General features: G+C 41.3%; 1 long non-coding RNA gene across 1 annotated transcript in view; it reads right to left on the bottom strand.

Annotated features, from left to right (window-relative positions):
- Nucleotides 1-13,904, bottom strand: part of LOC135973603 (uncharacterized) — a 183,294-nt gene that overhangs the window by 66,774 nt on the left and 102,616 nt on the right. The gene's annotated exons all lie outside the window — the stretch shown is intronic.

Genomic DNA, 13,904 nt, shown 5'->3' with positions numbered 1-13,904 from the left:
TGCCACCAGGCCGGGGGGGAGACAGTGGTGGATTACTGCACGGGACCACAGGGCTCATGCCAAGGGGTCCTGGCCAATTTGGGCCCCTGGAAAAATCTCCCCCCAACCATGGCCCTGGGACTGGAGGAGCTCTCTCTCCCTGCTTTTCTGGTCTCATGGCTGTAGGCGGAGAAGGAGTGAATGGGGGCAGGTCCCCAGAGGAAGAGGCAGACATAGGGTTGCCAACCCTCCAGGACTGTCCTGGAGTCTCCAGGAATTAAAGATTAATCTTTAATTAATGATTATGTCATGTGATGAAAACTCCAGGAATACATCCAACTGAAATTGGCAACCGCAGGCAGAACAGGGGCCAGGCTGTAGGGGAAGGGGCATAATGGGGGAGGGGTTTGGAGTTCCGCCACTATGGCTCCCGGCCGGGGGGATAAGGTTGCCAATTTTGGTCAGCTGTATTCCTGGAGATTTCATCACAGGATATAATATTTAATTAAAGATTAATCTTTAATTCCTCAAGACTCCAGGCCAATCCTGGAAGGTTGGCAACCCTAGGGGAGGGGCTCTGGGCTCTCAGCCCCCCACTGTGGCCCTGATTGAGCTCTGAGCCTCCTCTGCCCTGGCCATGGCTATGGGGAGGTGAGGGGGGCTAAGAGCAGGAGCGAGGCGTGCCCTCAGCCAGAAGAGGTGGGGCAGGGGAAGCTTCACCCCAACACCCATGCCAGACAACAAGGCCTTCTCTTGGTCCAATAAGTCAAGCCATTTGTAGAGCTAACTTATAAATTGTTGCCCTCCCTGCCATATAGAGTATGCAACAGAAATCAGATCTCTGGCATGGGGTGGGGGGCGGTTATTCATTGGCATTAGGCATTGTGTTATTTCAGGTATTAGAGGTGATATGAGAAGCTGAAGATGTAAAGGTGAGTACGTGACTATCTTACAAATCAGTCCTGCTACTTAATTCAGTTATTTATCAGGATTTCTAGAGCAATAAAATGTAGGGTATTGTCCAGAGCCCTTGACACAAGTTACAGAAATAAAAATAGTAAATAGCAGCTTATCCCGCAACAGCCAGTAGAACCAACCCCTCCTACAAATCACAAAAATCCTCTCCCCAGACACAGCTCAAGCCCCCATCAAGCCCCACCTTCCACAAATAAATGCACCTCACAGAATGGCCTCGAGGTCAACGGATGAGGGCTATTTTGAACCAGTGAGGGAGTCTGTTCTAGGGATGAGGGCCCCTCACTATCAGTGCCCTCTCTTTTAAATTGAGGGGGGTCCAGCACAAGGGCCTCCACTGATCATCAGCTATGTGGCACAAGCAGAGAGGGACTCAAGGTTGATATTGCAGACAAGCCAGGGTGCACACACACAAAACTGGTTGATCCCCACCCTAACCTTGTGGATCGCAGGAGAGCCACAAGTGAGGTCTGCCTTTCTCCATGCCATCCTGCCCTGGAGGGGAAAACAACACTCCAAGAACCAGCCTTAAGCTTTGTAGAAATTGGCCACATAAGTTATGGTCAGTTTTTATGGAAGCACATCATGTAGTTGCTCATTCCCCAGCTACATTTAATGGGGATTAACACTAGTTTGATCTCCTCTGGCCACACTTTATTTCCTGGAAGACAATCATAAAGATCTTGAAAAGGGAAGAAGATCTACAGGTCCATCTTCAGATATATATACTTGTTCTACACAGCACCTGTAAACCATGAAGGTGATGGTCCAGAAGTGTCCGTTGTAATCCTCTAATTGATCTCCTGCATAACACAGGCCAGAGTCCTTCCCCGAGAACGATGGGTGCATTAGAAATGCAGAAAAGGGAGCGATGATCAAAATCTGAATGAACATGCAACTTTCATAAAATCCAATGTTTAAAATAACATGTTCTGGGAAACTGTAATCACTGGTGAAAAGCATATATATACACACACTTTCTTGATATATACTCTCAAAATGATTTTTGTAACATAAATCAGAAAATATTCCATTCAAAGAGGGTTGTTGTTTTTTTGTAATAAGGTCTATAATGTAAACAGCTTTCCACACCAATAAATCTTGTTTATTTTCTATGTTATTTGGTATTAATGCACCTCATTCTTTACGTGTCGAAATGCACTAAACTCTGTAAGATGCTGTTTGTACACCTATTTATCAGGTTTATAAATGGAGCGTGAATAGCCTGTTTCTCTTACATAAAAAACACTAGAGAGATGCCGTGTTTGCTCCGAGCACATTAATTATTTAACATTTATCTAAAGAAAAAAAATTGCTTCTTATTCCCTAAAGGTGTGGTAGTTGCTGTGAGGGAATCTATTCCAAATTAAATACATGTTGCCATGTGTTTCCTTCAGGCCAAACCAGCTACTCTTTTATATCCATTTCTATTTGAAATGCATTGAGGTATCCCACTTTATTGCAGGTCTGTCCAGTTTGGATTATTGTAGGTAGACATCAGCCAATGCTGATGTTGTGTGGGGGTCACGGGTCTTATTTCGGCACAGGAAAAGATTGCTGGTTGTTTTTTTATCTTCGGCTTCTTACAGTGGAGATTTAGAGTTTGTCATCTGTAAGACGAAGCGGGTTGGATGCCTTGGGGAAAGTCGTGCAGTGTGGTTTCAATACCTAAGGAAGGTTTCGTGAATTACAAGGTGCTCTTGTGAACTAATTAAAAGTTGCATGTGAACGCAAGAGTCATGGTGAAGTTAAAGGAAGACCCCTATCCAATGAAGTGCCAATTACTCAGACACAAAGGGTCAAGTTTGACACTGCAGCTGATAGGCATTTGGTGCAGCTTGCGGGAGGGGCCATCAGAGAGGCAGGGATAGTTCCCCAATCCTCTGCCCAGCTCCACAGCCAGTGTAGGTTAGAGCAACCAGAGGGATGCTCTAACTTGGGCCAACTGGCAATGGCCTTGAAGAGACCTCTACCAGATAGGGATAGTGGCAGCACAGTGGTGGCAGCAGAATGGGGTGGGATAGAAGCTGGCACTGTTTGAAGTTCACCTACTGGGGACTCCCTAATTCCAAAAAAATCCCCAGCTGGGGAGATGCAGGCAGGGTCCATTCACTTTGGGCTGCCTGCACAAGGCAGGGTTGAGAATCTGGCCCTGCATCAGACTGTTTGTCCTATTGCAAAATTAGGTCTAATAAAAAGGGATCCCCTAGTCTCCCTTATTCTTTTAAGTGCATATTTTGAACGGTGTGGTAAACTTTTATTAGTGTGGTGCTAATTCTTACTTCTCACAGCTTAGAAGGGACACTGACTTTCTAAACAGAAACCTTCTCTGAATCCAGAATACATGTTTTAAGGGGGGGGCTTGGCATAATCCCATTCTGCCATTAGGAACATGAATGTTGCGCACATGGCTGCAGACCACGTAAAGGCCAAATACAAGTATGGTGGGGGGGTGGGGAGGGGAAATCAATACAGAAATTAAATATTATGCAACGTGTGTGTGTTGGTTTCAGAGTTAAAGTTGTCAGACTGAAAATATCTCTAGCCAAGGCTATTAGATCTACATAGTTACCATTTAGCAGAAACAGAAAAGCTCAGATATAAAGACCGCTGTAGAAGTGTTGATCCAGATGTGTATGTCAAGTGGCAGGATAGAACTCTCCAAAACAAGCTTACCAATCACAAATTCTGAAATTAGGGCATCAATAAAAGCAAGAGAAGCTGAGATATTATCTATTGCTTTTAAATGGCCACCACAACGCAATTCTCACTGCAATGGACAGTCGTAGCCCAAGGAATCTGTCCTCTTTTCACAACATCCCATCTCCAGTACAGGGTAAGAGCGAACCAGTTAATGGAGCCTGGGTCAGAGAAATGCCTTTTCACAGAGGGTGAATTCATTCCTCTTCTTTACATAGGATCTCGGTGGTGCACGGGTTTGGTGCTAGCCTTCTGTCCCATGGTAAAATCCCCCCAGAGAAAAGGAAGTGGAATAGCCTTTTATTTAGCACAACATGATGTGCCATGTAAGAAAAGTAATCACGTATCTTGTTTATGTGGCAGCCTTTGATGATCTGACACCTAACTCCCACCTGAAGTGAGATCTTATTTCAAGCTGCAGAGGTCTGCTTCCTGGTGAGCTCAGTAGCATTCAGACCTGAAATGTGTGTGATTATGATAGAGCCACAGTAAGTATAAACCAATAAACCAGTATTAGTTTCTTTAGTTCTAGTCACTCTGGTAACCTTTTCCTTTTCAGTCATGGAGATGGGTTAGTTTAGAAGAAAGGCGTGGGCGCAAGTTACTTCATTGTTAAATATTCAGTTAGAAATACAGCTAGCATAATATTGTTTGTGTTCACGAGTAAATACTCCCTGTAAACCATACTTAAATGGCTTCTTTGTGTCTACTTCACGGCTCAAAATTCAAGGGGGACATCGGCTGTCTGAACAATCAGCAAGATGTCAAGTGGAAAAGCGGTAATTTTATTTTAATTTTTGATGTATTACAGCCTAATTGCACATGATGCATAAAAATAAAAATAAAATAAAAAGCACTTCACCAATTATTTTTGAGAAATGAAGCAGGAAGAAATGGGTAATTGTCTGCATCACTTTTTACAGTTCTGGGTTTTTGTGGTGTCCAAAGCAAACTTACTTTTATACTGCAAGACATCAGGTACAGAAAGGTGTCACCGCATGGAACTGAATTTAAAAGCGACCAGTGCAAGCAGTGTTACTTAGGAATGGAAGGCAACATTTCTGTTCACATTATGTACTTTTCAAAGACAGATTTCCTATCAAAGAAAGATATTGATCTAGAATACGGAATTCTTTCCTTAATTAGATTTCTTTTATCTCCACATTACAAATCAAAGCACTTCTTATATGAATTACTTAGGAGAAATAACTAACCTCCTTCCTCAACCTGACTTTGGTAGGCATGCTTGGCTACTTCCTGTTAATTAAATCTCTATCATTTGCAATTTCTTTTCACTCTAATGTAAGGTAGATCCGTGTCCAGGGAGAACAGTATTGGCAATTATGAGGAAGTGAAGAAATCAGGGTGAAAAGCTAGGGGGGAAATGCATTTAATTGTGTATTGCTGAATTTACTGCCACCAAGGTCATCAGGAAGATCCGCTATATTTGTGCAATGTAAATAGACGTTCCGGTTCTAGTAGTGGGAATTAAATATTCGTCCACGGCAGGGCTGAATAACTGATTAGCATTCTGATCTGCTGTTAACCGGGCTGTACATTCAGTGCATGAAAAACTGAAGGGTTTGATTTGAGAATATGTCAGTACAACTTATTTTCATATATACAGTATTTGGTTTATAAACGGGATGCAAAGCCCGTTCAAGTCAGTGGAAAGATCCTTCTCGCCCTCATCTGAATCTGCATCAGAAACTTGCTGCATTACAAAATACAAAGACATTCCTTGCAGAGTGTGGGGCCACGGTTAGACAGTTAAATGTAGTGTTTGGACTTTAAAAAAAAAAAAAAAGATGGATACTTTTTATGGCCAATATTAACTTGTGTTCTTTGCATGCCAAGTCTCAAGGTAAGAGATGATACTAGAAGTCGTAGAGAATATATGATCTGCTATTGCAAATTGGGCATTCACTACAGTACTGCAATTAGGAAGATTAATATTAATGGCATAGGTCATCTTCACCTGCAGAAAACCCCACAGGAGGAGAACATGGAAGAGGAAATCTGCAAAGATCCTGTGGCAGAGATCCATCTCATATTGTTCTATTGGGGGCATTGGGTATTCCTCCCCTGTAGACAAGTCCATGGGGCTCACCTCTGAACCTGGCATACCAGCTGGGATCCCTGACCATCTTGTGTTGCCAACTTGCATGACTTTATACTGGGTCTCACAACATTTAGTGTATTTCTGAAAACCCCAGCTCCTGGAGGCATGTAATTAGGTAAGAATCTGTGCTTCCATTTGGAAAATAAATAAATTTCCTGCCCTCGTGGCTGTGGACAAAAACCCCATAAACATAACCCAAGTGCACCCTAAAGGCTCAGAATCCAGGAGGCAAATGAACCGTTTCCAGTTGTTGTTGTTTTATTTTTAAGTCTTGTGATTTTGAAGACAATCTCATTGTTATTTGGGCCTTGTCTCTGAATGCTTGGGGTTGGAAATATTGGGATCTGCACAGAAGTTTTGGCCCTCTACCTTATTTGCTTGCTGGCAAGGCCCCTCCTATAGAATTCTCCTGGCTGCATATTCTTCTATTGGCAATGTCTATGGGCATGGGGGAACCCATCCCTAGGCCATCCACTCCTTCTCCTTGCCTGCTCAGAATCTAGCCTGCTACTATGAAGCCTTCAAAGCCCAGAGTCATCTGTGCAGGATCTAGAGGGACCAGAAAGATAGTGCTATCAAGACAGCTAAATCTCCTCCATGTGCAGATCTAGGGAGGATTACTAATGATACATGTAACGGGGATTGAACCTGCAACCTCTGGATCTTAATGCATGAGCCTCTACTTCCTAAGCCAAAAGACATAGCTTGCTTACTGAAGGCTGTAGCAGATTTATCAGTCTCTAAGTGGCCTAGCCTCCACCAGCAGGTGAGAGAGTACCACATCGAGTGGGCATGACTTGCACATGTCTGCACAGCTTTTCCCACATGAAGCATATACCTTAGCACAATGACTTTTGTTTTACCTTTTGTTGGATGTTTTTAATATACTGTACCCATTGTTTGCTTTGTGCTGCACACCTCCGTAGCTCCTTCTAACTATACGTGTTATGTCCCTGCCCTTAACTCATGCATACAACTGCCCTTTCCATCAAGAAGTTTATTCCTGCTACTTTAAAATTGACTGTAAGGCTAATAACATTGGAAAAGAATAAGAGAGTGTAATGTAGCCCATTTTACAGACCTGTATTCCTGATGAGTATAGTTTTAGCGAGAAGCCTAGACGATTCATTTTCCATTGAAATCAAGTAGGTTTTATTAAATCAGATTGTCATTTAACAATGTCACAAAATGATTTTGAATTTGCCAGCCAATGGTCTTAAGCCAAATGCAGGGTGGACTGCTATCAGGTTCTGAAAAATATTTGGAACAGGTGAATGCAGGGTAAGCGAAAATAACCCTGAGATACTGGCTAGCACTGATGACATTGCTATAGTACTCGACTTTAGGTGCTATGAATGGGATGTGTTGGATGAACTTTTATATGTTTAAGGGTAGACCTCATAAACTCTGTTTTTCCTCTATAAATTTTGCCCTAGTTCTTGAACCGTTGGTGACAGAATCAGGTCTTCCCGAATGATATAGGAACACTGCCATAGGGCAAAGCGACTCACAAAGTCAGGTTATATGGTAGTGACGTTGTTAGAATTCCAAATAAACATAAGGCACCCTTACCAAAGGTCTCAGAGTAGATCAGTGCATCCAGTTTTCTTCTCGGGGATACTGTTAACTTTTTTTTTTTAATTTTGGCCTGGGGGAATGTAATAGGTTGACTGACACAAAGGAGAACAATTTTAATTACTATTTTTATTTATATTGCAGGAGCCCCTGGAGCTGTCAACAAAGATCGGGGCCCTATTGAACCAGGGGATGAAGAAAAGGACTTACAATCTAAATAGAAAAGACAGACAAAGAGTTGGAGGGAAAATCAGCAATAAGGTGACTTGCTTAAGGTCACATACCAGGTCAAGGGCAGCCCAGGAATAGAATCCAATTCTCTTGACTCTATGTCCAGTGCTCTATCCATTGGTCCTCACTGCCGCCTGTACAAGAATGGGGTATTGGGTATCGGGGAAGCCTGAATAATATTAGATTAAAATTACGTGTGTGTGTGTTCATAATGAAAAACAAAATCAAGTGGTGTCCAAATTTACTTCTTGGGAAAGTTTGTTTTTATTGATAAAGATTTACTCTACATAGTTCATACTCAATGCCTGCAAGCTGCAAGGAAACTTTTAAAAAACACCATAATAGAGGCTTAAACTAAATGTGTATCCCAAATCAGAAACAGTAAGAGAATCAAACAAAGGTCACCATGGCTAAACAGCAGAGTAAAAGGTGGTTAGAGGCACAAAGGCATCCTTTAAAAACTGGAAGTCAAATCCTAGTGAGGAAAATGATAGGGAGTATAAACTCTGACAAGACAAATGTAAAAGTATAATTAGGCAGGCCAAGAAAGATATAAAGAGCAACCAGCTAAAGACACAGAAAATAACAGCAACAATTTTTTTAAAATGCATCGGAACCAGAAAGCCTGCAAACTGTCAGTGAGGCCACTGGATGATCAAGGTGCTGAAGGAATTCTGAGGGAAGACGAAGCCATTGTGGAGAAATCAAATGAATTCTTTGTGTTAGTCTTCACTGCAAAGGATACAGGCGATATCTCTACACCTGAGCTATTCTTTTTAGCTGACAAATCTGAGGAACTGTCCCAGATTGAGGTGTCAATAGAGGAGGGTTTAGAACAAACTGATAAATTAAACAGTTATAAATCAACAACACCAGATGGTATTACCCAAGAGTTGTGAAAGAACTCAGATATGTAACTGCAGTACTACTAATTGTGATATGTAACCTATCACTTAAATCAGCTTCTGTACCAAATGACTGGAAGATAGCTAATGTGATGCAGATTTTTTAAAAAGGCTCCTGAGGTGATCCTGGCAATTACAGGCTGGTAAGCCCAACTTCAGTATTAGGCAAATTGTTTGAAACTATAGTAAAGAACAGAATTATCAGGCACAATGATGAACATGATTTGTTGGGAAAAGAGTGAACATGGCTTTTGTAAAGGGAAATCATGCCTCATCATTCTATTAGAATTCTTTGAGGGGGTCAAAAATCATGTGCACAAGGGTGATCGAGTGACTATAGTGTACTTGGACTTTCAAAGGTGTCTTTTTCCCTTCCCTTTAAGCAGTGTTATGGATGATTATGTAAAATATGCTATGATAGAAATTGCAATGCATGCAAAATCTTTGCAGACTGTATTATATTATGTTCATAAATAGCTTATGTATCACTGTGGGCTATGGATTGCATGCAGCTCCACAGTGGGGAGGGTTACCACAACTTCTCCAGAAACCAAAATCAGCGAGGGGTAATTAAGATGAAATCACTCAGACTGTAAACACCTCTAGAGAGGTGTCTGCCCTGGGAGGTGCAAACTGGGTTTTCAGAGAACAACAGACAAAGAAAGGGCTTTTGGTATAAAAAGGCTGAGTTTAAACTGGTTTCAGAGTGGTAGCCGTGTTAGTCTGTATCAGCAAAAAGAATGTGGTGTACTTGTGGCACCTTAGAGACTAACAAATTTATTTGGGCATAAGCTTTCATGGGCTAAAACCCACTTCATCGGATGCATGCAGTGGAAAATACAGTAGGAAGATATATATATATATGAAACTGATACAGGGCCTTCTTTGAAATTCAGCAAATGGACAGGACCCTCTGTCCCAGGGAGCTGGGGGGGCAACCCTTGCAGAAGGGTTGGAAGGAGTTTCTCTTACTTTGATCCATGAGACTGTTGGGTGACCGCTGGTAAGCTTTTAGCATGCAGTTAGGAACTTTTCCTGTTTTTAATATGCTTTTTGCTGTAATGTTTTTACCCTAAGAATAAATGCATTTTGCTTGTGAAAGCCAGCAGCTATCACTATACACTGCTCTAGATCCTTGAGAAAGGTTAACCACGGGTGCTGGCCCTGGTCAGACCTGCTGAGGAAATCACAATGAGGTGCAGAGGCACGGCCAGCCTAAACCCCTGGCCTGGAGGGAGATATGTGGATCTCTGCCTGAGAGAAGTGATAGCTGGGAGCTCTTTCAGTCTCTCCTGTTTAGAATGTTCCACTTTGTATAGAACACTTGAACAGTCAATGAAGAAGGGACTTGAATTTGGGTCTCCCTTTTCCTAGTTGAGGTCCCCTGTGGAGTCATTCTCGTACCCTCTGGCCCAATGGCTACTCAGATATTTTGCACAAAGTGGGATCGCTTCAAGAGGAGAGACTGAAAGAAACCTACCTCAGAAAATCACATAGCCTAGTGGTTAGGGCATTCTCTTGGGAGATAGGGGACCCAAGTGCCAATCCCTGTTCTGCATCAGGCAGAGGGGGGATGTGGGTTTCCCACATCCTTGGTGAGTGCTCAAGCCACTGAACTAAAAATTATAAGGGAGGGTTGCTGCAGCATGAATGGCACCGAAGACGCTCTTTGAATGTAGCCTGAAAAAAATGCCTTGGCCAAAACTATTTGGCAAATAGTTTCAGGTTGGCCAAAACTGCATTTTTTGGCAAATAAACTCATCATCAGAAAAATGTCCTGGTGCGTTAGAGCAGGATTCTCCTCTTCCTGTCATTAGTTTTACCTGGTATAACCCATGGATTTCAATGGTGTCATTCCCAATTTATATCAGTGTAAGTGAGAAGGAAATCACATATTTCTCTTGGCAGTAACTGGAATGTACAGCAGAGCAAGATGAAAACTAAGAGGTACAGTGGCCTACGGCACAGGGAGAAAAGGGAGGAGTGTTTAAAAACACACACATTGAAATTTACATTTAAAACAAAACAAAAAGGAGGAAGAGGAAGAGTGATTTTGAGAGGAAGCTTCTCAGGTGTCTCCATGCAAATGAAAGAAGTATAACAAAGAAAACATGGGAAGTAGAAGCACAGTGACAGAGGGAATTTGGCATGATGGATTTAAAGTGATAATCAATAGGGCTAACTATTGAGAGATACGCAGCAGTCTGATTACAGGAGACAAAAGACAATAGAAAGGAGACAGTTGAGTCTGATGTGCACATGCAGATTTGGAGAGGGAGTAACTTGGACAGTGGACCTAGAAGGAACTCTGAGTGGGTAGAATCATTGTCTAAAATAAAATTAAGGTAACAAATGGAGTATGAATTTGCCTTACGCTATTTGATCCAAAGGGTGACATGAGGAGGAAATGATCAGAGAAATCATAAAAGATCTGTGAAAAGAACAATATAGTACCAATGCAGGACTTTAACTTCTAAGTAGAGGAATTAATCAAGCTACACATTTGTGGAAATACTCAAGTGCTGTTTCCTTACACAATATATTAAAGAAGAAACTACCCAAGATCATAATGTTATGTAATTCAAAGGCAATGAAGAATGGCAATGAAAGAGATAAAAGAACACTTATAAGCAGTAGTGACTATAACATAATTAGGTAAGGCCTAAAACGGGAAGCAATAAAGATATACTTAATCAGTGAAAATTTCAGAAAGCTCTTCCCGATGTTACTTGAAATAGAACAGGGTAGAACAAAGTCTGACACTAGGTGCTGTATTATACAAGGTAAATTTCTGACAAAGCTTAACAAATGCATACTTTATCCCAGTGCTCAAAGAGAATAATGAACAGAGATGGTAGAAATAGACATGCATTGAAGGAAACGGCCCTGTACCTTTAAAGAAAGCCATGACAGATGATCAAAAATTAGAATATCCAGTGACTGACAGAACTCCACAATTCTGAATTCAGAACTCTGAAGGAGCAACCAGATGTAATATAAAATAGTCTCGTGATGCTGAGAGGAGCTATTGGCTGATATACTGAAAAACTGATTGAGATGGGCCCAAGCCCCAAAGTTCAGATCCAGAATCAAGTCTGGATTTCCCCAAAGTTAGGGGTGGGTTTTTTTTTGGTTTGGGCCCATCTGAAACAAGAGGAGAAAATAAAGTTGATACAGGAAACTCTAAAATTACAAGTTTGACTTTGGTAATGCTGAACATACAGGATACATTAATCAGGACTAGAACAGAGGAATGCAGTCAAAGCACAGTTAGGGATAATCATCATAGATTCATAAACAAGGGATTATTTCTATGAAGGCTGATGGGTTTAATTTACCTGGACTTTAGCAAAGTATTTAATACTCATCTGCAAGGTCAGTATGTTATATGGAGTGGGATACTTGAATGGATTAAGAACTCATTTAGATGTCAAAAACAGAGTACTTTTCACTGCTGGTAATGATAATTCTGGATGAAAGCCTTTTTTAACAAATATATTTTTAGCAAGACATCACAGCTGTAACTTTGAAAAATTGCTACTATGCAAATACACCAAGTCCAGTACTTTAGAAAGAGGACACTTGCTGTGAAAGTAAAACATAGTTAGTAGCACGATGTGTCAAAATATGTATTTAAACAAAAAATTGCAAAGTTCTGGAGTGGCATAAATCCGTTTGTTCAAAGGCCTAAATGAACTTTATCCAACAGAATGAAATAGCTCTAAAAGGAGCTGTTATGATCCCTTGGGTAAAAAATAAAGTTTAGAAATTGACTCTTACTCAAAAGGAGCAATTACAGTTTTTCATGCCAAACATAATATATTTTCAGGAGAGGTTTTCTTTCCTTAGCTTACCCTTTTTTCTTTAAACATCAGATAAAACAAAGACAACCAACATATCAGGAAACGACATGTTATAATCATCTCTAAAATACCAAGCCAATAAAAGAAACAAAATTTAAACTAAAGTAAAACATCCATCACTTAATGATTCCATTTTTGGAGTTTTTATTGCTATTGTACTGAAGTACACAAGTAATATGGCCCACAAGTAAATTCTGTGACCTTGTGGGCAGGGCCAGGAAGAGGGAACAATGAAAAAGGTGGCCTTCAGACAGTTCTACCTGCATAAACTGAGTGTCTTTCTTATCAAACTGCTGTTTTTTTATATATATATCCACCTGGAACAGTTCCTGGGCCAGTTATCCCGACTGTATGTATTCAACAGAGTTGCATGCATGTATGAATTCAACAGAATTCAACAATTCTTAAACCACATTCTTGGGGGCATATTTTTCTTCTCACTGAGTTCAGGTGAATCTATCCATTATTAAAACAAGGTTTAGACACAACAGGATGGATAAAGGAAAAATTTCCCATGTGTAATTCTCATCTTATTCTACTTCAGTGGAGTTACACCTGATTTACATTAGTATTGTTGTCAGATGTTGGCTGTGCGGGTGTGTTCTCTCGGGGTGCCATCCCAGCTCTGCACAGATAGCAGAGAGAGCAGACCTCAATCGAACTGCCCAATAAATCCACAGACTCGGTTTGGAGCGAAGGCACATGGCCAGGTTTATTGTTGACGAAGCACGGTTCCAGTATCCCGCAGACTCTACCGGACCACTAATACATGTATGCTCGTAACAATGGACCAGCTCTGTGAACAGCAGGACTTTCCGTTACCCCATAGGACAGACAGAGATACTCCCTCTGAGGCCTCAAGTTATGTATTGCCCCTCTAATGTGGTTTGTTACTGCCTCCTGGCATGGTTTGTTACCACCCATTACCTTGTACATGTTGGTTCGATCAAAACATCTCTATCCATCACACGGTCATCCTGACCTTATCTTTACGACGGCTCAGTGTGTTCTCATTATCACTGGGGAGGGGTGGGGATGTACCATACTTGGTATCAGGCTGTTCTGGTACCACCATTCTGGAAAGTGTTTGAGTGAGTGTCCTGTGCCTAGCACTTCTCAGGAATGTGTGTGTTTTTGCAATACCAGCCCTGTTCTTGCAAGGTTCTGTGAGCTTACAAGCAGGCAGAGCCTGACTTCTGCTAACTTTGTTTCTTTGCTTAATGTTAACGAAGCTTGACCACTACTTTAGTTCAGGCCTTAGGCCTCAGACCAGGCTTCTGATTCAAGGCCTTATGTCTCAGGCTCTCTTTCTACTACAAGTGAGAGCAGAATCTGTCTCTCTGGCTCTAATCAGCTTAAAAGCAGATCTGAAAGTCAGTTGTGTTTTCAATATGGCTTTGTATAATATATAAAATTAAGAAGAAATGTACACCAAGCTCTCCCTTGCCCTTAGACTAATCTGGTTCTTAAACTTTCTCTTTCATCTGTTCCTAATACCCACCAATACAACATTATAAAAATGTCAATATAATTACTTTTTCCACTCAAATTCTC

This window comes from Chrysemys picta, chromosome 9, assembly GCF_011386835.1.
Source record: "Chrysemys picta bellii isolate R12L10 chromosome 9, ASM1138683v2, whole genome shotgun sequence".
NCBI classification, from domain to species: Eukaryota; Metazoa; Chordata; order Testudines; family Emydidae; genus Chrysemys; species Chrysemys picta.
This window is presented reverse-complemented; position numbering and strand designations above follow the sequence as displayed.